We start from the raw sequence: 24,972 nt of genomic DNA, 5'->3' as shown, positions 1-24,972 counted from the left end.
AGGATCAAGGGGGGTGCATTATATTGTATGGAGGATCATGGGGGGTGCATTATATTGTATGGAGGACCATGGGGGTGCATTATATTGTATGGAGGACCATGGGGGGTGCATTATATTGTATGAAGGACCATGGGGGGTGCATTATATTGTATGGAGGACCATGAGGGGTGCATTACACTGTATGGAGGACCATGGAGGGTGCATTATACTGTATGGAGGACCATGAGGGGTGCATTATATTGTATGGAAGATCATGAGGAGTGCATTATATTGTATGGAAGACCATGGGGGGTGAATTATATTGTATGGAAGACCATGGGGGTGCATTATATTGTATGAAGGACCATAGGGATTGCATTATATTGTATGGAGGACCATGGGAGGTGCATTATATTGTATGGAGGACCATGAGGGGTGCATTACACTGTATGGAGGACCATGGAGGGTGCATTATACTGTATGGAGGACCATGAGGGGTGCATTATATTGTATGGAAGATCATGAGGAGTGCATTATATTGTATGGAAGACCATGGGGTGTGAATTATATTGTATGGAAGACCATGGGGGTGCATTATATTGTATGGAGGACCATAGGGATTGCATTATATTGTATGGAGGACCATGGGAGGTGCATTACATTGTATGGAGGACCATGAGGGGTGCATTACACTGTATGGAGGACCATGGAGGGTGCATTATATTGTATGGAGGAACATGGAGGGTGCATTATAATGTATGTAGGACCATGAGGGGTGCATTATATTGTATGAAGGACCATGGGGGTGCATTATATTATACGAAAGACCATGGAGGTGCATTATATTGTATTTAGGACCATAGGGGTTGCATTATATTGTATGGAGGACCATGGGAGGTACATTATATTGTATGGAGGACCATGGAGGGTGCATTATACTGCATAGAGGACCATTGGGGATGCATTATATTGTATGGATGACCATGGGGGGAGCATTATATTGTATGTAGGACCATAGGGATTGCAGTATATTGTATGGAGGACCATGGGAGGTGCATTATATTGTATGGAGGACCATGAGGGGTGCATTACACTATATGGAGGACCATGGAGGGTGCATTATACTGTATGGAGGACCATGAGGGGTGCATTATATTATATGGAAGATCATGAGGAGTGCATTATATTGTATGGAAGACCATGGGGGTGAATTATATTGTATGGAAGACCATGGGGTGCATTATATTGTATGGAGGACCATAGGGATTGCATTATATTGTATGGAGGACCATGGGAGGTGCATTATACTGTATGGAGGACCATGAGGGGTGCATTACACTGTATGGAGGACAATGAGGGGTGCATTATATTGTATGAAAGACCATGGGGGGTGAATTATATTGTATGGAAGACCATGGGGGTGCATTATATTGTATGGAGGACCATAGGGATTGTATTATATTGTATAGAGGACCATGGGAGGTGCATTATATTGTATGGAGGACCATGAGGGGTGCATTACACTGTATGGAGGACCATAGAGGGTGCATTATATTGTATGGAGGAACATGGAGGGTGCATTATACTGTATGTGGGACCATGAGGGGTGCATTATATTGTATGAAGGACCATGGGGGGTGCATTATATTATACGGAAGACCATGGGGGTGCATTATATTGTATTTAGGACCATAGGGGTTGCATTATATTGTATGGAGGACCATGGGAGGTACATTAAATTGTATGGAGGACCATGGAGGGTGCATTATACTGCACGGAGGACCATGGGGGATGCATTATATTGTATGGATGACCATGGGGGTGCATTATATTGTATGGAGGACCATGGGGGGATGCACTATATTGTATGGAGGACCATAGGGGTTGCATTATATTGTATGGCGGACCATGGGAGGTGCATTATATTGTATGGAGGACCATGGGTGTGCATTATACTATATGGAGGACCATGGCGAGTGCATTATATTCTATGGAGCACCATGGGAAGTGCATTATACTATATGAAGGATTATGAGGGGCGCATTATACTATATGGAAGGCTATGTGGGGTCATTATGTAGCACCCTGAGGATTCGGCTGCTACAGGGGTATTGCACCTCAACCCAGAGGTGTGATATTCCACTCCCGGGTAAGGATGGAGTGTGGATCTGAGCTCGGTAGGCTGCATGCACTACACACATCCCATTTCCGGGGAACAGACCAACGGTACTCCCACTTAGAAATGTGCAGGTACGATCGAGTCTGTTCCTGGCTGGAGTGGGAGGGGGGGTGGTACATCCCAAGTAGTGTAGGGGCAGATAGGGGGAGCAGCCTGGGTAAAGATAGGAGCTCATTGGGTGCTGGTCACCTGAGCTCACACATAGAGGGTGTATATAAGGTGGGCACCAACTAAGAAGAGGGTCAGTCTGCTGTAGAGGAGGAATGAGTCAGCCTTTTGCAAAGAGTCTGTTGGAGAGCAGAAGAGCAGAGCAGAGAAGCCTGAGCCAGAGTGAGAGAGGAGAAGAAAGAGAGACCCAGAGGGGGAAACAGAAAAGGAACTCTGAGAACCCAAAGTCCATCAGCGGGTGAAGAGTTGGCATTAGGGTACCGGATCCCAAGCTGGTGGGGGCAAAAGCACACCCTAGCCAGAGACCGGAGGCCGTGGGCAGTGTCTGCCACGGCCACCCACCACATCCACCCCGAAGGCATACCACGTGGAGGGTCAGGGAACCCAAGGCCAAGGGTCTCCCAACAGAAGGCCCGAGGGAGCTGGACCTGGGTGGATCCCTAGTGGGGACGGCCAGAGAAAGGACAGAAGGAGAGCTCAGGGTCACGCTCCGGACTCGCTTGGGGGTTGGCTGGATCCAGGACCTGGTGGATGCAGCACGGCTCGGGAGGTCACTTGAAGCTGGAGTGACCGGAACATCAGCAGTGAGTAAATACCCTTAACTGCATAACCCGACTCTGTCTTCCTTTAACATCTATGCTGCACCACCACAACCCCCATCCTCTGCACCTGACCCCCTGAGGCTATACCCCACCCGTTGGGGGTTATACCATCAAAAGCTGCACCTACACCATCAGCCTCAGCGGACCCTGCTGCAGCGGCGGCCATAGTGACCGCAATACAACGGGTGGCGTAGTCGACATTAAGAACTTATTAACATCTGTAGGACTGCCACATACAACTGAGTTTGACACCCTGGGCACGGACCGGGTCACAGCCACTCGGAAGACTACAACTCCCATCTGATCCGGCTCCGGATATTCCCCCTAAAGAATATGGCACAGGGGGCGCGTCAACTTTGGCGTAGTCGGCAGGATAACGTGCCCGCAACAACCGGGTACTGCGTGCCTGAAGAAAAGTGCAAGTTTACCTCAGAAAGAAGTCTCCCGCCGGTTCCGGAGGGTCCACGCCATCGGACCCCATCACAGGTCGTTTCCCGCCGATTGTCCGCCATTTCCAGCTTGTTCCCGCCATCTGCAGAGTTTCCCGCCACTGGGCGACGCTTCCCGCCAAATCCGAAGATTTCCCGCCTTGGAAGAGCAGCGGACGCCATTATGGGCGTGCCAAAGGAGGGCAAGAGGCCTCCTCCCATCGTGGGCCAGGACAGAAAATGGCGCCAAAAGTGGAAACCGCCCCCACCAACAGAGACTGTGATGCTGGAGGTGTCTGTCAGCGTGAAAGAACTACCCCTGGAGCTGACAGTCACCGAGTTGCCCCGGGACCGCCCTCGAAGTGGGAGGAGACGAAAGAAAAGAACAAAGATGGGTGCCGCCTGGAGCAGTCTGGAGCGAGCGCACCCGGAGACAAGAAGTCTAACGAGGAGTCTGGAGCAAGCGCACCCGGAGGCAAGAAGCTTGGAGAGGAGTGGCGGAGGAGCTTGCCCGGAGATGGAGAGAAAGCAGAACAGCACCGGCCCGCTGGCCAGGAGTCTGCTAGAGACCGAGGAAGGAGAGCAGAGCAGCACCGACCCGTTGGTCAGGAGCCTGCTGGAAACCACGACCCCACTAGGCCTAGTGGAGGTCCTTGCACAGCTCCCCCGAGACCGGGAGTGTGCACAGACTGCCCTGGAGGGCCTCGCACGGAGGATGGCCCGGGTACAGCGAGAGACATTGGCGGAGTGGAGCCGAGAGATGGCCCAGCAAATCAAGACCCGGAGCACGCCAGCCAAGATGAGGAGACAGACCGCCTCTGAGGATGGCGCGGGAGGACCCAAGGCCGGAGACGGCGCCGAGAAGGGAGCCGAACGCATGGAGGCAGGTAAAGGGGACGCCTATACCCCAAGCCGGGAAACCGCCCACCTGCCCCAGCTCCCCGTCGCAGAGCCCGAAAGTCCCCCTGCTGTGCCCGTAGCCGCCATGTCACCGCTATGGACTAAGCCCCGACCGGAAGCCGCCGCAGCGACCCCTGTGACGTCACGCGCCTCGACCCGGAGCGTGACAAAGCAGGAAATACCACCAGCCTGGTCGCAAGGCCTAGTACCCCCGGGCGCCGCATCACCAACAGCGCCCCCTACCTCCGCGGAGCCTCCGGCCTGGCCGCAAGGCCAGGTAGCCCAGGGCGCCGCCGTCCTAACGGTGCCCTTCACCTTCCAGGTGCCCCAGGCCTGGCCGCAAGGCCTGGGCAACCCGGGCGCCACCACCACCGCGCCCGCGCCCGTAAAACCAAGGGTGCCACACCTGGGGGAGGACTTGTTCAGCCAGCTCACATGGCCGGACGGGCGGCCCTTCATCTGGCCCGAAGAATTCCATGAGCTGGAACGGCAGCAGAGACTAGGGCCCTTGTGTGAGCCCCTGATTCCGGCTCCGAAGCCCGTGGCACGGGTCTCGCCTCCTCTGGAAGAAGCCCAATTTGCGTGGGATCCCACAGGAGAAGATCTAATGGGGTTCACCGGAGAAACCCGGGCAGCTGCGGCAGAGCGCGCTGAGTGCTGCCGTCAGCAGCTCGCGGAGTTCGCAAGGGAGCGGGAAGAGAGGCGGGTCCGAGAGCAACAGGCCCAAGTACGGAGTGCCGAGCAGAAGAGCCGGACCAGGAGGGACCCCCGTGCAGCGCATTGTCCCCGCACCATCGGGACAGTGATCAAGTTCAACCAGCAGCATGGGTGGGGCTTCATCCGAGACCGCAACACCTTCGGTGACGTTTTTGTAACGCGCAGAGACGTTGAATCCCATCTGCCGGAGGGTCACAGAGGTCGTGACCTCTACATCGGAGACGAGGTCACCTTTACCCGGCACAAGTGTGCCAAAGGACCTTACGCCCTCCACGTACACCGCCTGACGGAGGAGGAGTTGCGGTGCGAGGAGGAGGAGCAAGAGGACCCGGACGGGTCTGAAGTTACAACCAGCTACAAGCAAAGAGCAGGAGGAAGACGCCGTTGAGTGCGGCAGAGCAGTAGATGTAAATAGTTACCCGACCGGGGTATAAAGAAACTGTTGCTACATATATATAGTCCCCGTTGGGACCAGCATGAGTGAACTATTTACCCGTTATTCCGTATCCATACCAGGCTGAGGACTGTGAGCAGCCATTCCCTTCCCTTTACCTGGCCGAGGACTGAGAGCGGCCAACTTCCCCTGTATATAGTTGCGCTTCCTAAAGTGCCCCCTACTGGTTTTATAGGAAAACCAGTTTTCCAAAGACTGTCGCACTGTACCCGGTCACACGTTGCACAGTGACCGGAGGAGGAGCCAGAGGCGACGAGAATGTTTTATTTGCTAATATATGTTGTTTTATATGTTTATGAAAAAAAAATGTATGTTTGGTGTTTATGTCTTACAGCCCGAGGACGTGCTGTGATTTACCAGGGGGGAATGTAGCACCCTGAGGATTCGGCTGCTACAGGGGTATTGCACCTCAACCCAGAGGTGTGATATTCCACTCCCGGGTAAGGATGGAGTGTGGATCTGAGCTCGGTAGGCTGCATGCACTACACACATCCCATTTCCGGGGAACAGACCAACGGTACTCCCACTTAGAAATGTGCAGGTACGATCGAGTCTGTTCCTGGCTGGAGTGGGAGGGGGGTGGTACATCCCAAGTAGTGTAGGGGCAGATAGGGGGAGCAGCCTGGGTAAAGATAGGAGCTCATTGGGTGCTGGTCACCTGAGCTCACACATAGAGGGTGTATATAAGGTGGGCACCAACTAAGAAGAGGGTCAGTCTGCTGTAGAGGAGGAGTGAGTCAGCCTTTTGCAAAGAGTCTGTTGGAGAGCAGAAGAGCAGAGCAGAGAAGCCTGAGCCAGAGTGAGAGAGGAGAAGAAAGAGAGACCCAGAGGGGGAAACAGAAAAGGAACTCTGAGAACCCAAAGTCCATCAGCGGGTGAAGAGTTGGCATTAGGGTACCGGATCCCAAGCTGGTGGGGGCAAAAGCACACCCTAGCCAGAGACCGGAGGCCGTGGGCAGTGTCTGCCACGGCCACCCACCACATCCACCCCGAAGGCATACCACGTGGAGGGTCAGGGAACCCAAGGCCAAGGGTCTCCCAACAGAAGGCCCGAGGGAGCTGGACCTGGGTGGATCCCTAGTGGGGACGGCCAGAGAAAGGACAGAAGGAGAGCTCAGGGTCACGCTCCGGACTCGCTTGGGGGTTGGCTGGATCCAGGACCTGGTGGATGCAGCACGGCTCGGGAGGTCACTTGAAGCTGGAGTGACCGGAACATCAGCAGTGAGTAAATACCCTTAACTGCATAACCCGACTCTGTCTTCCTTTAACATCTATGCTGCACCACCACAACCCCCATCCTCTGCACCTGACCCCCTGAGGCTATACCCCACCCGTTGGGGGTTATACCATCAAAAGCTGCACCTACACCATCAGCCTCAGCGGACCCTGCTGCAGCGGCGGCCATAGTGACCGCAATACAACGGGTGGCGTAGTCGACATTAAGAACTTATTAACATCTGTAGGACTGCCACATACAACTGAGTTTGACACCCTGGGCACGGACCGGGTCACAGCCACTCGGAAGACTACAACTCCCATCTGATCCGGCTCCGGATATTCCCCCTAAAGAATATGGCACAGGGGGCGCGTCAATTATACTGTATGCAAGCAATTATACAGTGTGAACGTTTGAATGGAGTCCATCATACTATGTGGAGGGCTGTGTGGGGACCATTATACTGTTTGGAGGGCTAGAGTGGGCCATTATACAATGTGGGGAGGTGTGCGGGCCATTATACATTGTGGGGCTATTATACTGTATGGAGGGCTGTGTAAGGAATCAAACCGTGTTGGGGTCACCATACTTTGCTTTGGGAGTTGAAGTTGGGTACAGCAGCATCATTATACTATTAATGTAGAGGAATTCACCATTGGGGTATCATACAGTGTTTGGGGGCACTTTTGTTGGTATGATACTTTATGGGAACAATGAAAGAGGAATCTAGGACTTCAGCATGAGGAAAATTACTATGTAAAGACTGGAAAGTTGTGAGATCTGCTGTTCTGTGACCCCCGACAAATATTAATTTATTTTTTTTTTGGGGGGGGGGGGAATTAAAAATCTTGCCATGGGGCCTGATGATTTCTGTGTACGTGTTACACGCACGCCGCTAGGTTCAGATAGGGGCGAGACAGGTTACATGAATTCTTTGGAATCCTGGGGGAACCGTTACTCAGGCGACCATAGACCGTGTGCTGTAGCTTCTCTCAGGCACACAGGGGTATTGACCTTCAGGAATAGGTTGTTTCACTTGCTGACCAGACACACTTGACAAGAGTCCTCATAAACGGTAGAACAGTAGCATTTAATAAGAAGCCACATAGCCAGTGCAAGCTAAGTCTGATGAGCAACAGGCTCTAGTGACAAACAGTACAGTTTCCTTAGCAGCACAGCAGTTCACAGTCTTCCCAGTAGTACAGGACAGCACAGTTCTAATGAAAAGGCACATTAATGAACACAGCATTCTTTACAGTACAGTGAGATGGAGGAGGCGGGAGGGATTGCTGAGGGAGATGATCCCTGTGACACCATTTCTTCCAGTCCTTATCTTTCTGCTTGACAATACTCTGCACTGCTAGTTTAGGAACTCTACCTGACCTGTGCTTAGCTTCACTCCTGACTTGAGTCTTTTTCACTTGCAGGGGCGCTTCTGTCAGAAGCAGAACACACACACCACATTTCTCTTCGGCTCCAGTCAGACAGTAAACAACTTCCCCACAATCCCCCTGAGGCTCTGCTAAAACACTCCCCTTCTCCTGTGACTGTGTTAACCCTTCTAGTTGCTGGATGCTTCTGGAGTACAACACTTCCTGTCTCATGTGCTTGTGTTACTTCTAATAGTTTCTGAATTCTTTTAAATCAACAGCGCTACTTCTGCATGTCACACTCCGCAACAGCACTACTTCTGCATGTCACACACAGTATTACAGTCTCTTCAGTAGCATAATTCAGCATAGATTAGACCTCTTAGCAGCACACTTCTATGCATACACAACCACAAGCTTTTCCTTCAAAAGGACACAATAGTACACAACATTCTTTATCCTGCATGGAGATGGAGGGGGGGGTTTGATGAGGGAGATGATCCCTGGGACACAATTCCTTCCAGCCCTTACCTTCCTGCCCGATAATACTCTGCACTGTTAGTCCAGGGAGTTTATCTGACCTGTGTTTATGTGTTTAGTTTCTCTCTTTCTATCAGATCTAGATAACACACCACCACCTTTCTCTTTGGCTTCAGTCAGACTACAATAACAAATTCCCCACAATCACCCTGGGCCTATGCTAAAACACTATCTGTCTCCTGTGGCTGTGTTATTTGTAGCAGTTGCTGGATGCTTTGGAAGCAACAGCACTACTTCTGCATGTCACACTCTTCCCTCCTTTTTGAATGTCGTTCTCCTCGACATTCGTCTTAATTAGTCAATCTGAACAATTCTGAGACAGTGGTGAAAGCTTAGTTACTATATATATAAATTTGTCATTATCAAATTGGTATAACATTTATAAACATTGATAATAACCTATTCTAACAACCTTTTTCTTGTAGGACTCCTGTAAGAAATAAACAATTAAAACAATCAGCATCTCTTCCGCTGGAGCTTTTCGTATGTCTTCAACCAGCTCTCTCTCTCACTAGGCCAAAACAAGTCTTTCCACCAGGCAACATTGCCCATACTGTCTCTCGGAGGTGAATACCACTCAAGTGGGATTACCTGGTCCGCAGGCAGAGATACCTGTTTCCAGTCGACAGTCCTTGGCACTTGACTCGGTTCTCCAAGTGTCTCATACGTCAGCATCACGGACCTCCTTACTTCTCGAGTCGACATCCTTCTGGAGGGTTGTTCCTCAGATACCACGGGTTCTTCGGTAACAGAAGTTTCTTCCACAACACTCATTTCCCGTGCTTCCTCAGATGCTCTTGGATCTGCCTCTGTAACTTTCCTTACTTCTCCTGAATCGCCTGTTTCCACATGGTCTGGTAATTCCACTCCTCTTGAGTGTCGATCAGTCTCTTCAGTGATCAGTATTCGATCATCAGATCTGAATTGGACTTCATCTGTACTCTTTGGTACAAACTTTGGAGCCTCAGGACTTAGTTCACTCTCTTGAGGGTGGTACGTCCCTCTCCTTGCCGGTCTGAGAAATACAACGGTGTGCTCTTGCTCATCGGAACTTCAAGGTCACTATCCACCTCCGGAGCTTCAGCCAGTGGTGGTCCCTTAGTTGATCTCGGTCGATGTCGGTCTGCTTCTGGAAAGTTTTGTTGTGGTGGGAGATAATCACAGGGTAGTAATAAATTCCGATGGACTATTCTGGTTTTCTTGTCCCCTCTTTCCAATCAGATTTCATACACTGGAATGTCATCAGCTTTCCTCTTTATGACCACATACACATTGTTCTCCCAGTACGAACAAAGTTTTCCTGGACCACCTTTCTCACGTACGTTCTTGACTAGCACCCGGCTTCCCGGTGCCATTTCTGCTCCATAACATTTTTGATCTTAGTACTCCTTACTCTTGCTCTGTCCTTGCGTAACCACTTTGGACGCTATGTTGTATGCCTCTGCCATCCATTCCTTCCATTTCCGAACGTACTCCAGATATGTTCTGTAAGTCTCTGACACCGGAGTATCGAACATGATGTCGATTGGCAGTCTTGGCGATTGTCCATACAATAGGAAGAAGGGTGAGTAACCCGTTGCATCGCTCTTTGTACAGTTATAGGCATGTACCACTTTTGACAGAGAACTTTTCAGTCTTTCTTCTCGTCAGCTGTAAAAGTGCGCAACATCGACAATAATGTCCGGTTAAAACATTCCACTTGTCCATTACCCTCTGGGTGATAGGACGTTGTGTGGGATCTCTGAATTCTACAGTACATTCCTAGCTTGGCAAAGAGCTGGTTCTCAAATTCTCTTCCTTGGTCATGGTGTAACCTCATAGGGAACCCAAACCTCAAAACAAAATCATTGAAGATCTTCCCTGTCGCTGTTCGACTAGCTTTATTGGCGGTGGCATATGATTGGGCAAATTGAGTAAAATGGTCCATCACCACCAATATGTATTCGTAACCACCCTTTCACGTCTGAAGATGTAGAAAGTCTATTGAGACCATCTCACACGGATAGGTAGTTTGAATGTTGCCCATAGGTACCAGGGTTTATGTGTTGGGATGTTTATCTTTCAGACACCCACACTCCCTGGTCACGTACCTCTCAATATCTCTCTGCATGTACGGCCAGAAGAAACGTTCACGAATCAAGTTGGTTGTCCTTTCCACTCCCAGGTGTCCCATGTTTTCATGGAGTTCTTTGAAGACCAACCTACGGAATACTCTGGGTAGTACCAACTGCCGGTTTTGCCCTCCTTTACGATACAGGATACCGTCTCCACTGAGGTAGAGCTTCGTCCATTCTTTAACTAAAACAGATACTCCCGTCTACTTGGAAACCGATTTTGGTCCACATAAAGTAGTATTCTACCAATTATCTGATCTTCCTGTTGTGCTCTACAGATTTTTCCTTTAGGTAGTTGTTGAATGGACAGGGGGTGATCTTGTTCTCTCGCTTTTATGGTGTTTTCCACCGTCAACAGACACCACAATGGTGTGTCTTCCTCTTGATAAGCTTGCACTGCTTGGGTAGTGCTCTCAATTGCTTCCAGACTGACTTCCTCCGAGCATTCTTGCATGAACTCCTCAGGCTCTGGTGGCATTCTTGACAATCCATCAGCATCCGCATTGTATTTTCCTGGCCTGTACTTAATGCTGAAAATGAAGTCAGATAGTTTAGCGACCCATCTCTGACCCGTTGCATTCAGTTTGGCTGTAGTAATAGTAAGGACATAGGTCAAAGAGTTGTTGTCAGTGTTTACCTCAAACTCTTTGCTGTAGTAGAGATAATCTCTAAATCGTTCACAGATAGCCCATTTCAATGCCTGGAACTAAAATTTTCCGGAATGTAGATGGTTATTATTCTCGGCGTCTGTCAACGTTCTAGAACTGTAACTGATAACTCTCAATTTTCCATTGATGCTGATACAGGGAAGCTCCCAGTCCAACTTGAGAAGCGTCACAGTGAAGAACAAATGGTAAGTTGAAATCAGGATATCCCAAGATGGATGGTTTTATCAGGTAGTCTACTAGTTCTTCCAATACCTCCAGGTGGTCTGCTGTACACAGAATGGGTTGTTGGGATGAAACGTCATTGTTTCTTTTAAGCCCTGTCCTACTCGCGTTCTTCTTTTTCTCCATGGGTGTTGTTTACTCTGTCGTATCCCCCAAGGAGAGGTATAGCGAGGTGGCAATCCTGGAGAAGTTCTGAAATAAGTATGATAGTAGGCGAGGTCATCTCGCGGCTGCTCGCAGTAGAAGGACCCCGACCGGCGGCGCTGCTGACCTCCATGCGGCTACCGTCGAGAGATCAGTGGCCCGTGACCAATCAGCGATATTGACGCCAAATTTAAACACTGCTTTGATAATTGGTCGCGGTCGCCGGTCGCAACCAATCAGCGATATTGCAGCCAAATTTAAACACCGCTTGGCTGATTGATCGCGGTTGGCGGTTGCGACCAATCAGCAATATTGGCGCCAAATTTAAACACTGCTTTGCTGATTGGTCGCGGTTGCCGGCCGCGACCAATCAGCGATATTGCAGCCAAATTTAAACACCGCTTGGCTGCTTGGTCGCGGTCGCCGGCCGCGACCAAACAGCGATTTTGGCACCAAATTTAAACACGCTCTCCGGTCCTCCCTAACGCGGTTTGGTGATTGGTCGAGGCCGCCGCCAAATTTAAACACCGCTTGGTTGATTGATCGCTGTCGGCGGTTGCGACCAATCAGCAATATTGGCGCCAAATTTAAACACCGCTTGGCTGATTGGTCGCGGTCGCCGGCTGCGACCAAACAGCGATTTTGGCGTCAAATTTAAACACCGCTTTGCTGATTGAGCCCGGTCGGCCGCATACATATTCTAGAATACCCGATAAGTTAGAATTGGGTCACCATCTAGTACAGTATATAATGGACCCCATACATTGCTCCATACAGTATATAATGGGCCCCATATATTGCTACATACAGTATACACTGGGCCCCATATATTGCTACATACAGTATATTCTGGGCCCCATTTATTGCTCCATACAGTACAATGGCCCCATATAGTATGTAATGGGCCCCATGTATTGCTCCATACAGTATAATGGCCCCATATAGTATATAATTGGCCCCTTATATGGCTCCATACAGTATATAATGGGTCCCATATATTGTTCCATAAAGTATAATGGCCCCATATAGTATATAATGGGCCTCATATATTGTTCATACAGTATAATGGCCCCATATAGTATATAATAGGCCCCTTATATTGCTCCATACAGTATATAATGGGCCCCATATATTGCTCCATACAGTATATTGGCCCCATATAGTATGTAATGGGCCCCATGTATTGCTCCATACAGTATAATGGCCACAAATAGTCTATAATTGGCCCCATGTATTGCTCCATACAGTATAATGGCCCCATATAGTATATACTGGGCCCCATAAATTGTTCCATACAGTATATACTGGGCCCCATAAATTGTTCCATACAGTATAATTGCCCCATATAGCATATAATGAGCTCCATGTATTGCTCTGAACAGTATATACTGGGCCCCATAAATTGTTCCATACAGTATAATTTCTCTATATAATATATAATGGGCCCCATACATTGCTCCATACAGTTTAATGGCTCCATACACTATATACTGGGCCCCATATATTGTTCCATACAGTATAATGGCCCCGTATATTCATAAGCAGATTATAATGAGGGCAATCTGGACCTCCGCCCGGGGCGTCCATGGCCAGATTGCCTTCATTATAATATGTGCGGCGCCACGGCACATACCGGCAGTCAGAGGCGGGGGGCCCCCGGACTGCTCCCCCAGCAGCTGTGCATGGCCGCTACTTCTTCTTCAGCCTTGTCTGCTAGTGTGACGTCACGCAGTGCGCGCTGCACTGCAGCAACGGAGAGGAGCTGGAGGAGTGGAGCCGAGCCGGGGTATGGTGAGTATGTGTGAGCGTGTGTGTGTGTGTGCAAGGCAGATATCATTGTGTGATGTCAGTTTATATGTATTTTTGTGTTGCAAATGTGTTTATGCGTGTACGTATATGTCTGTATATGTTTCAGTGTGTATAGATGGCTATGTGCGGCTTCCCGCTGTGTATAGATGGCTATGTGCGGCCTCCCGCTGTGTATAGATGGCTATGTGCGGCCTCCCGCTGTGTATAGATGGCTATGTGCGGCCTCACGCTGTGTATAGATGGCTACATGCGGCCCCCTGCTGTGTATAGATGGCTATGTGCGGCCTCCTGCTGTGTATAGATGGCTACATGCGGCCTCCCGCTGTGTATAGATGGCTACGTGCGGCCTCTCACTGTGTATAGATGGCTATGTGCGGCCTCCAGCTGTGTACAAATGGGTATGTGCGGCCTCCTGCTGTGTATTGATGGCACCGTGCGGCCTCCTGCTGTGTATTGATGGCACCGTGTGGCCCCCTGCTGTGTATAGATGGCTATGTGCGGTCTCCCGCTGTGTATAGATGGCGCCATGCGGCCTCCCGCTGTGTATAGATGGCTACGTGCGGCCTCCTGCTGTGTAGAGATGGCTACGTACGGCCTCCCGCTCTGTATAGATGGCTACATGTGGCATCCCGCTGTGTATAGATGGCTACGTGCGGCCTCCTGCTGTGTATAGATGGCTATGTGCGGCCTCCAGCTGTGTACAGATGGCTATGTGCGGCCTCCTGCTGTGTATTGATGGCACCGAGTGGCCTCCTGCTGTGTATAGATGGCTACGTGCGGCCTCCCGCTGTGTATAGATGGCTATGTGCGGCCTTCCGCTGTGTACAGATGGCTATGTGCGGCCTCCTGCTGTGTATTGATGGCACCGTGCGGCCTCCTGCTGTGTATAGATGGCTACGTGCGGCCTTCCGCTGTGTATAGATGGCTACGTGCGGCCTCCCGCTGTGTATAGATGGCTACGTGCGGCCCTCCGCTGTGTATAGATGGCTATGTGCGGACCCCCGCTGTGTATAGATGGCTACGTGCGGCCTTCCGCTGTGCATAGATGGCTACGTGCGGCCTCCCGCTGTGTATAGATGGCTACGTGCGGCCCCCCGCTGTGTATAGATGGCTATGTGCGGACCCCCGCTGTGTATAGATGGCTATGTGCGGCCTCCCGCTGTGTATAGATGGCTACGTGCGGCCTCCTGCTGTGTATAGATGGCGCCCTGCTGCCCCCTGCTATGTATAGATGGTTATGTGCAGCCTCCTGCTGTGTATAGATGGCTACGTGCGGCCTCCTGCTGTGTATAGATGGCTACATGTGCTCAATATTAAGCCATACAATTAATGTAAGGCTATGTGCCCACGATACAGAAATGCTCCGGATTTTTTTTGAGTGTTTCTGCTCTCTCTGGCAGAAAAAACGCATGCGGATTGTACATGCGGATTGTACATGCTTTTTTCCTGCCAGGGACATGCGGATGTGAAGCGTTCTTCACATGCATTTCCGCATGCGGGTTGTCAAGCTCTTTCCAAGCGATTTTAGCATCACTTGGAAAAGTGCTTGACAACTTGGTCACACTATATAAATCAGTGGTAAATGGCAAAAAATAAAAAATAAAAATATACTTACCTTCTGATGGCCTGCCGACATCAGCGGTCGCGTGACCCGTCACATGGCTAAATGACGTCACCACAGGTCCTTTAGTCTACCGCGAGCTGCCAGCAAGCCAGGACGCATCGGATAAAGACACCGGGGGCCATCAGAAGGTAAGTATAATATTTATTTTTTATTTTATTCTTTTTTTTACAGGTTCTATGGTACCCGGGTCCGGAGGAGAGTCCATCCGCACATTGAAACAGTTGGATTCCGCATGTACAGATGCAGTGATGCGGATTTCATGCGTTCCAATCCAAGTCAATGGCGGCGAAAACGCCGCGCTTCCGCAAAATAATTGGTAGTGCTGTGGATTTTTCCGCAATGATAATCCGCAGCGGAAATTTCCGCAGCATGTGCACAGTTCATGCGGATTATCATTGGGGAACATGGCAGACCTTCTACCAAGCGTTTTTTAAGCGTTTCTGCAGCGGAATTGCCGCTGCGGAAACGCTTAAAAAACGCATAGTGGGCACACAGCCTAAAAAAAATTATTATAATTAATATATTAATATTGTGCCAAATTAATTTCACGTGAACTATCACATGATCTATCACAGGGGATCATGTGACATGTGATACATCAGGTATGTGTGTGGGGGGCCCGCGCCTTCTAAACTGCCCGGGGCCCTGGCTACTCTTAATCCACCCATGCGTATATTATATACTGGACCCCATATATTGCTACATACAGTATATACTGGGCCCTGTATATTGCTCCATACAGTACTGTATATCCTGGGTCCCATATATTGATCCACAGAAAAATGGCCCTATGTAGTGTATAATGGGCCCCATATATTGCTTCATACAGTATATTGACCCCATATAGTATATAATTAGCCACATATATTGCTCCATACAGTATAATGGCCTCATATAGTGTATAATAGGCCACATATATTGCTCCATACAGTATAGAATGGGCCCCATATATTGGTCCATACAGTGTAATGGCCACATATAGTATATAATGGGCCCCATATATTGCTCCATATAGTATATACTAGGCCCCGTATATTGCTGCACAGTATATGGCCCCATATAATATATAAAGGGCCACATTTTTTGCTCCATACTGTATATACTGGGCCTCAAATATTGATCCATACAGTATATACTGGGCCCCATATATTGCTGCACAGTACAATGGCCCCATATAGTATATATTGGGCCCCATATATTGGTCCATACAATATATATTGGGCCCCATATATTGCTCCATATAGTATAATGGCTTGAAATAGTATATAATAGGCCCAATATATTGATCCATACAATATAATGGCCCCATATAGTATATAATAGGCCCCATATATTGCTCCATACAGTATATAATGGGCCCCATATATTACTCCATACAGTATATACTGGGCCCCATATATTGCTCCATACAGTAAAATGTCCCCATATAGTATATAATGGGCCCCATATATTGCTTTCTACAGAATATACTGGGCCCCATATATTGCTCCATACAGTATACTGGCCACATATAGTATATAATAGGCCCAATAAATTGCTCCATACAGTATAATGGCCACATATAGTATATAACGGGCCCCATATATTGCTACATACAGTATATACTGGGCCCCATATATTGCTGCACAGTATAATGGCCCCATATAGTATATAATGGGCTCCATAAATTGCTAAATACAGTATAATGGCCCCATATAATATATAATGGGCCCCATATATTGCTCCATACAGCATAGTGGACCCATATAGTGCTCCATATAGTATAATGACCACATATAGTATATAATAGGCCCCATATATTGCTCCATACAGTATAATGGCCCCATATAGTGCTCCATATAGTATAATGACCACATATAGTATATAATAGGCCCCATATAGTGCTCAATACAGTATAATGGGCCCCATATATTGCTCCATAAAGTATATACTGGGCCAGATGAATTATTCAATACAGTATAATTGCCCCGTATAGTATATAATGGGCCCCATATATTGCTCCATACAGTATAATGGCTCCATAAAATATATACTGGGCCCCATATATTGCTCCATACAGTATAATGGCCCCATATAATATATAATGGGCCCCATATATTGCTCCATACAGTATATACGGGGCCCCATATATTGATCCACAGTATAATGGCCCCATATAGAATATAATGGCCCACATATATTGCTCCATACAGTATAATGGCCCCATATAGTATATAATAGGCCCCATATATTGCTCCAAACAGTATATACTGGGCCCCATATATTGCTCCATACAGTATATACTGGGTCCCATATATTGCTCCATATAGTATATACTGGGCCCCATATATTGCTCCATACATTCTAATGGCCTCATATAGTATATAATGGTCCCCATATATTGCTCCATACAGTATAATGGCCCCATATGATATATAATGGGCCCCATATATTGCTCCATACAGTATATACTGAGCCCCAGATATTGCTCCACAGTATAATGGCCCCTTATAATATATAAAGGGCCAATTTTTTTGCTTCATACTGTATATACTGGGCCCCATATATTGCTCTACACAGTATATACTGAGCCCCATATATTGCTGAACAGTATGGACACCCGGCCGCCCCCTGGCGGCTGAGGACCGAGTGTGGACACCCGGCCGCCGGGCGGCTGGGGACTGAGTATAGATTCCAGGCCGCCAACGCAGCCATGACGTGGTGGCCAGATTCCGCCTTCACAAGCCTAAAAGGCCCAATTTCAAGTGGTAGCAAGCAGTATGGTATTGCAGCCTGGGGGTGGGTGGGTGGTTGGCTGCATATTTGCGCTTGCATTGCAAGGAATGGGGGAGGTACAAATTGAACACTGCCCTGGTCACGGGGATAGTTGCAAGTCTGCATCTTCTGATGCGGCAAGGATGACTTCTGATGGGCACACTTTTAGGCAGTGACCTGGGTGTCAGAGATGCTTCCAGGGGTCTTCCCCATGCTGTTCCCATGTCTTTTCAGCACTGTATGCATGTGTCACACAGCACATGGCCAGATAAGGTTGTAAAATGTTAAAATGACATTTCCCGGTGAATGCATTTGTCACGGTTGAAAGCAATGCAAAAGTGCAAAAACGCATCAAAAACGCTACGTGTGAACATAGCCCAAGGTGTGGAGGAGTATTTTATTTTTTTTTTGGGGGGGGGGGGTATTTATTTTACCTTATACACAAGTCTTCTTTACCCTGGAAAGGAAGTTCCTTAACATATTTCACAGGAAAGCACTTTCAGTTTCGTTTTTGAACGTTTTGTGAGCCCGTAAAAGTGGCTTAATACCTCTGACCACGTTGTTGACAGCAGTGACCTGGGGGTCAGAAATGCTTCCTGGGGCGATCCCCATGCTGTCCCCATGCCATTTGAGCACTGTCACTATCGTTTTGGGCACTTATTAGGCTTTTAAAAGACTGCCGGGGGTGCCGCGCCAAAAATGCTCGGGTCTGCCATAGACTAACATTGGGCTCGTTGCTCGGGTCGAGAACCTGAGTATCACGGCGAGCTCGGCCCGAGCTTCGAGCACCCGAGCATTTTAGTGATCGCTCAACACCAGTCTCTGCATCTTTCAAAAAAAACATGATTGTTCTGCAGGACAAGGCTCCAGCTCAGCATCAAAGTCTCCACTGCTCGGCTGCCAGGAAGGGCCTTAAAGAGGAAAAAATATGGACACGGACCTAAGCCCTGATGAGAAATTGTGGGCCTTTCTTAAATTGGGGATTTACAGTGAAGGAAAATAAACACTTTTCTGAATGGTGTCTGGGGCTGTGGATGGTGTTGCCCAAAAAGTTCTTTGTCAACATATGAAGAAACTGACAGACTCCATGGATGGAGCTTATGGATGTTATTGAAAAAATGGATGACTATATTATTATATTGGTCACTGATATTTTTTTTAAATGTCAGAAATGTATTTTTAGACATTATGAGCTGTTCGGTTATTTTTCTCACTTTAACGGATGAAAATAAATAATTGAGATGGGAAAATTTATGTTTTTCATTTAGTTGCCCAATAATTCTGCACACAGAGATATTCTCCTAAGAAAGACAAAACCTCACTTTTACTTTTTTCAAAAATATTCAGGGTTCAGGTCTATTAACCTTTGGGATTGACAGATAGCACTGGAGAAGATCAATAATAAAATGAATCATCAAAAATACAAATTGTGCACAAAGTATATATATATACACATCAGCAAAACATTGGTTCGATATCCTCCTAATTTGATATCTATCTATTTCATATCTATATTTATCTATGTATCCATCTATCTATCTCATCTATCTACTTATCTGTCACTGTGACATCACGATACATTCTATGTCACAGTGATGTGATGACATCATCACATTCTATATCCCAGTGTTACAGCCCAGGGGAAATCACTGCCTCACAGACTTACAGGGGTGAGGGAGTACCTTTTGTTTTTCGTGACAAACGAAGCAAAAATTTATTCTAAAATGGATAAAGAGAGAAGACGAGCCCAAAGAGATCGGGTTCTGAGAGAGAGGAGAGGAATAAATGAAGAGCAGGTATTGTTGTTCGCTTTAGGGCGAAAAGACATTAATCTACCGGACATGGACACTGACGCCTCAGAAATGGCGTCCAAACGACAAAATCTAGAGAAAATGAGAAAGTCCAAAAGACATGAGAGCCTTACACAGAGAAGGAACATGGAGAACCTCATGGAGTCTGACTCTGCTGCCTCCGCTGAGCTTCAGGGGGCCATTCTTATCTCCTTGAAAAAAATCGGAGATCTGGTCCCTGAAATAAGGAAGAGGAATAAAGAAGCCATCCTCAATAAGCGGAGAAACATCAGCGCAGAGTTAGAGCTGGAGGAAGTTCTCCAAGAAACTCCAAGACAGGTCTCATCCAGATCTGAAAGACAAGACACCCTGAACCTGCAAAGAGCGGCAGCCCAGAAAAGAATGAGGAACAGCAGAGACTGGGTTGTCCAATGCAGGAGGCATCTGACCTATGCCAAACCCATCATTAATGGGAATGGTGCCCTATGGAGATCCCACTCATCAACCAAAACCATCTCCATCCCGGATTTTCTGTTCCATCTGAGTGTTTCTTCACCAGAGAGATCAATGGATATAGATGAACCAGGTAAGAAATAATCTTACTCAGTATAATAAGACTGTGGGTGAGGGGGATTATCCTCCTAATATTAAGTACAGGCCTCAATTATCAATGCTGACTAATGGAAGAACTGTCCTTGTCGCCCGTAGCAACCAGTCACCTTTCAGTGTTCTATAGAATGTTAAGAAATGGAATCTGTGCTGTGAATCGTTGCTATGGGCAACAGGGACATTTTTGCTATTAGACAGTTTTGATAAACGAGAGACCAAATATTAGACATTTCCTGCTCATTTACATAGTTCTGTTTAAAATTATAATATATGCGCTGGCGCTATATCTATTAACCCCTCCTTGACCGGGCAATCTTTCATTTTTCTCCTCCCATCTTCCAAAAGCTATAACTTTTTTCCCTTTGTCTTCCAGTACAGCCACACGTGGGCTTATTTTTTTTTAGTGGGCCGAGTTGTGGTTGTGAACGACACAATTTATTTTGTCATTCAATGTTTTAGACAACAGGGAAAAAAATCAAAGTGTGGTAAAATTGTGGGGAAAAAAGGGGGATTCCGACATTGTTTTTTTTATTGTGTCCATTGTGTGGTCAGAATGACCCCATCAAGTGATTCTCCATGTCAGAGACCATTGTGCTAATGCTGAACATGCAGAGGTTTTCTTTTTACTTAAGTGGTGAAAATTAGAAATTTATTAGAAAAAACATTGATTTGAGTCTCCATATTCTGAGACATTGTAACTTTGTGATTTTGATACCTGGATGGCGCAGTGTAAGGGCTTCTTTATTGTGTAGGAAGCTGTAGCTTTTATTAGATCTTTCTTGGGTAGAAAGGACATGGTGATATCTTTCTATTGCAATTTCTAGATAAATATGGCGCCTCTAAAAAAACCAATTTTGATGTTTCAATTTTTTTCTCATTTTAATATTTACTGTTTGGGATAATTATTTTTATATTTTTGTATATCCCTCTTATACTAACATAGTAATCCCAGTTATGCTTATTTTTCATTTTTTTAATTATTATTATTAATTGGGAAAGTTGTGTGATTCTAATTATATTATGTTTTTCAAATTATTATTTTATTTTTTTATTATTTTTTATTTAATTTTTTAGTCTCTTTAAAAGACATGAACCTGTGATTTTCTGATCGCTTGCACTATATACAGTGATGGAACTGTATCGCTGTATATGGCTTTATTAACGTTGTCATAAGAAATTAAACCAGGCTGGTCTGAACAGGAGGACGAAAGCGAAGCACAAGGTTTTTCAGCAGGCCCAGATAGTCATTATAACCAATTAACCCCTTGCAATTGTGTCCTGGTAGGGGCTAATGGGTGCTGATGCGCATAAATCGGCAATCACTTCATTTAAATACCGCTGTCAGCATTGAAATGGTTAAACTGCAGTAATCAGCGTGTGCTCCAGTTGCTGCTGTTATAGGCAGGTGGCAGCTATGCAATACGGTCAGTATCAGCCTGGTAAAATGCAGGCTCAGCTCCTGAATCCGCTCCATACATTTACCGCACAACATGACAAACATTTCCATTATGTGTTCTCAAAGAGATTAACAAATCTTGTATCATCTCAGCAGGTGGAAGCCTTATGATGCCCTCTGACGTAGGGAACATGCCAGCACAAGACCTTGCTGATGCCAGACCCGTTACTTTAACCCAGAGAGAATTGGTTAACATAGAAAATCCTATTAACTTTCGCCACCTTGAAATCCTCAAAGTTGTTGGAGAGGGAAATTTCGGAAAGGTAAGTGTGAATTTCTCCTCCTCCGTGCTCCCCAATGTATCCTGCACCAGATACACAGGAGGATATACATATTCATTACAGGATGTTAATATGTAATGGTGATTGGGATAAACCAGTGATCCATTATACAGATCCCTATAATAGATGGGATTTTGGTCTGATCGCCTGTGATTTTTCTCCAGGTCCTCTTGGCATCAGATATGTTCAGCGGAGAACTGCTGGCTATTAAAGCCATAGACAGGAATTATTGTGATGAAGCCACAATCTCTAAAGAGTTAAAGGTCCTGAGTATGGCCACCGACTGCCGCTTCATAACATCTCTGCGGGGGTTTATGGAGGTACCAACAGAATATATAATAGCCATGGAGTATATTGCCGGAGGAGATCTGTCTGTCCACATGGCAAAATCGATGAAATTTGATATGGAAACATCAAGGTAAATGTCTTAGACTGAATCATAATATTCTACTGCCCATACATTGTGGTCCTAGAGTGTATGTAACCACTGATCCATCCTCTACTTTCTACTCCACAGACTCTTTGCGGCAGAAATGGTTTGCGGACTCCAGTTCCTCCATGAACACGGCGTGATACATTGGTAATCAGTTCATCTTCATAAATCTCTGTTGTCTCCTTACATATCTATTGTAGAAAGTTCTGTTCATGAATTATCCTCACAATCATGTCTGATCATTTTTCCCTGCAGTGACCTGAAGCCTCAGAACATCCTCATCCATGACACCGGACACATAAAGATCGCGGACTTTGGCTTATCAGCCGTGAATGTGGTCGATGAGGTCCTACTGGAGGATACTGTTGGCACGAATGGTTACATCGCACCGGAGGTAAGGAACATCCCTGTGTGATTGATGCCGATAGTAGGACTGAGTATTAATCTGAGGATCCTGCTCATATCTAATCACAGACCGGTCCTCATGGCCTCTGTGTGTAAATCCCCTCCCCGATATAGTAATCTCCTATCTTATGTTCCCACAGATAATGGATGAAGAAAGCTTCAATCATAAGGCAGATTCCTTTTCATTTGGTGTCATCCTGTACATGATGATTGTGGGGAAAAAGCCGTTCTATAGCAGTGGTTTGCTGGATCAATACCACTGGTCTCTGCAGGTGGACGTCCCAGATTTTCCAGACTGGATGCCCAGCGATGCACTTGACATCTTAGAAGGCGTAAGTAGGATCAGAAGAAGAAGGATGATGAGGGACTATAAAGAAAGCTAGAAGATAAGATGCGGACAGTCCATGGACATTGTGTAATAACGTATCAATAATAATATATAATATAATGATTAATGGTCTCTCTCATTTTCCAGCTTCTCTGCAAAACTCCATCTGCCCGGTATGCTATATCATCCTTCATCCGAGAGCGCCCATTCTTCCTCTCCATAAACTGGAGCGACGTGGAGTCCGGCGAAGCCGACCCACCATTCAAATTTGATGAAAATGTAAGTATAGCACATAGGGACATCCATAGTGTTATCTGTGCCCAGTAACACACATACCCACTATACACCTTATCATTATATCCCCCAGTATACATTATATATGTGAGGAGACGATTCTCAGACATGTATATTTCTCATCTTAAGATGGAGAAAAGCGGCACTCACCCCAAAGTGGCACTCACCATTACTTCTTTATTAATCTGCTGTAAAACATATCGGCAGGGAGAGAATGCCGCTTTTCTCTCTTTTTGACTGCAATTGCTTCCCAGTCTGGGGTGTATTTAGCTGAGCTCCCGTGTGGTTCATGAACCCTTTTTTAAATGTGCAACCTTCAACATTGTAATCTCCTCCCAGACTTTATGATAGTGCAGAATCGCTTCTCTTTCTTTATTGTGAATATATTTCTCTTCTTACAGGAGGATTAGGCTGATATAAATCAGCCCCATTCCAGTAACATCTAGGAATGAAGCTTTCCATTACTCGGAAGAGACAACTAAACTGGACTTTCTCATTTACCGGACTTTGACAAACCTACCGAGCTTCCACCACATAACAGCCACGTAGATTCGAGCACCAAACATCCAGGGATTTAGTCCGATCGCCATATTTGGGGTCAGGAAGGAATTTTTTTCCCCTGATATGAGGATTATACAACAACTAGTCCTCAGGGTTATTTTTCGCCTTCCTCTGGATCAACATAGCAAGTAATTAAAGGCTGAAATTGAAGGACTTCTTTCAGCCATACTTGCTATGTTACCATCTGAACGACTCATCTACAATGTGGTGGTAAGAAGACGACTACCGAATATGGACAAAGAGAAGGCAATGGCTGCTCCTTCTCCACCGGATATGGACAGAGAGAAGGCAGCGGCTGCTCCTTCTCCACCAGATATGGAAAAAAAGAAGGCAGTGGCTGCTCCTTCTCCACCAGATGTGGAAAAAAAGAAGGCAGCGGCTGCTCCTTCTTAAAATTGGCCAAGTAAAGAGAGGTGGAAGCGGCTGCTCCTTCTCACACTTGGCCATGTAGCGACAGAAGGATGCGGCTGCTCCTTCTACTACCAGGCCATGGACAGACAGAAGGTAGCGGCTGCTCCTTCTACTACCTAGCCATGGTCAGACAGAAGGCCATATGGTTGATCGCGGTGCTCTAAGAATCCAGGAAAACTCCAACTTCACAGATCACACGTCACACATTCCTGCTCTTCTCCTCTCCGTCATGTGTGATCCAGACCTGGATGTCCAAAAACAGCTCAAGTGCAACCAAAGGCCTGAAGAGCGGAATCATCATCTGCTCCTTTCTATAGAAAGTGACTGTATCTACAGACTTTCTTTTTTCATCTTTGCATATAATTAACAACTTATATGCACAAATAAATATATTGAACATCTATGTTGATTCTGGTTAGATTCTTCTCATATAGAGAACTGCTTTTTGGTATTTTTATTAATATCATGATGACCTAATGTAATTGTGGATGGGTAGAATATCTCACAAACATTTCT

This window comes from Phyllobates terribilis, unplaced genomic scaffold (genome assembly GCF_046119375.1).
Source record: "Phyllobates terribilis strain yellow unplaced genomic scaffold, ASM4611937v1 Scaffold_12__6_contigs__length_324123572, whole genome shotgun sequence".
In the NCBI taxonomy this organism is placed as follows: domain Eukaryota; kingdom Metazoa; phylum Chordata; class Amphibia; order Anura; family Dendrobatidae; genus Phyllobates; species Phyllobates terribilis.
The sequence above is the reverse complement of the archived record's forward strand: the minus strand, read 5'-3'. Positions refer to the sequence as shown.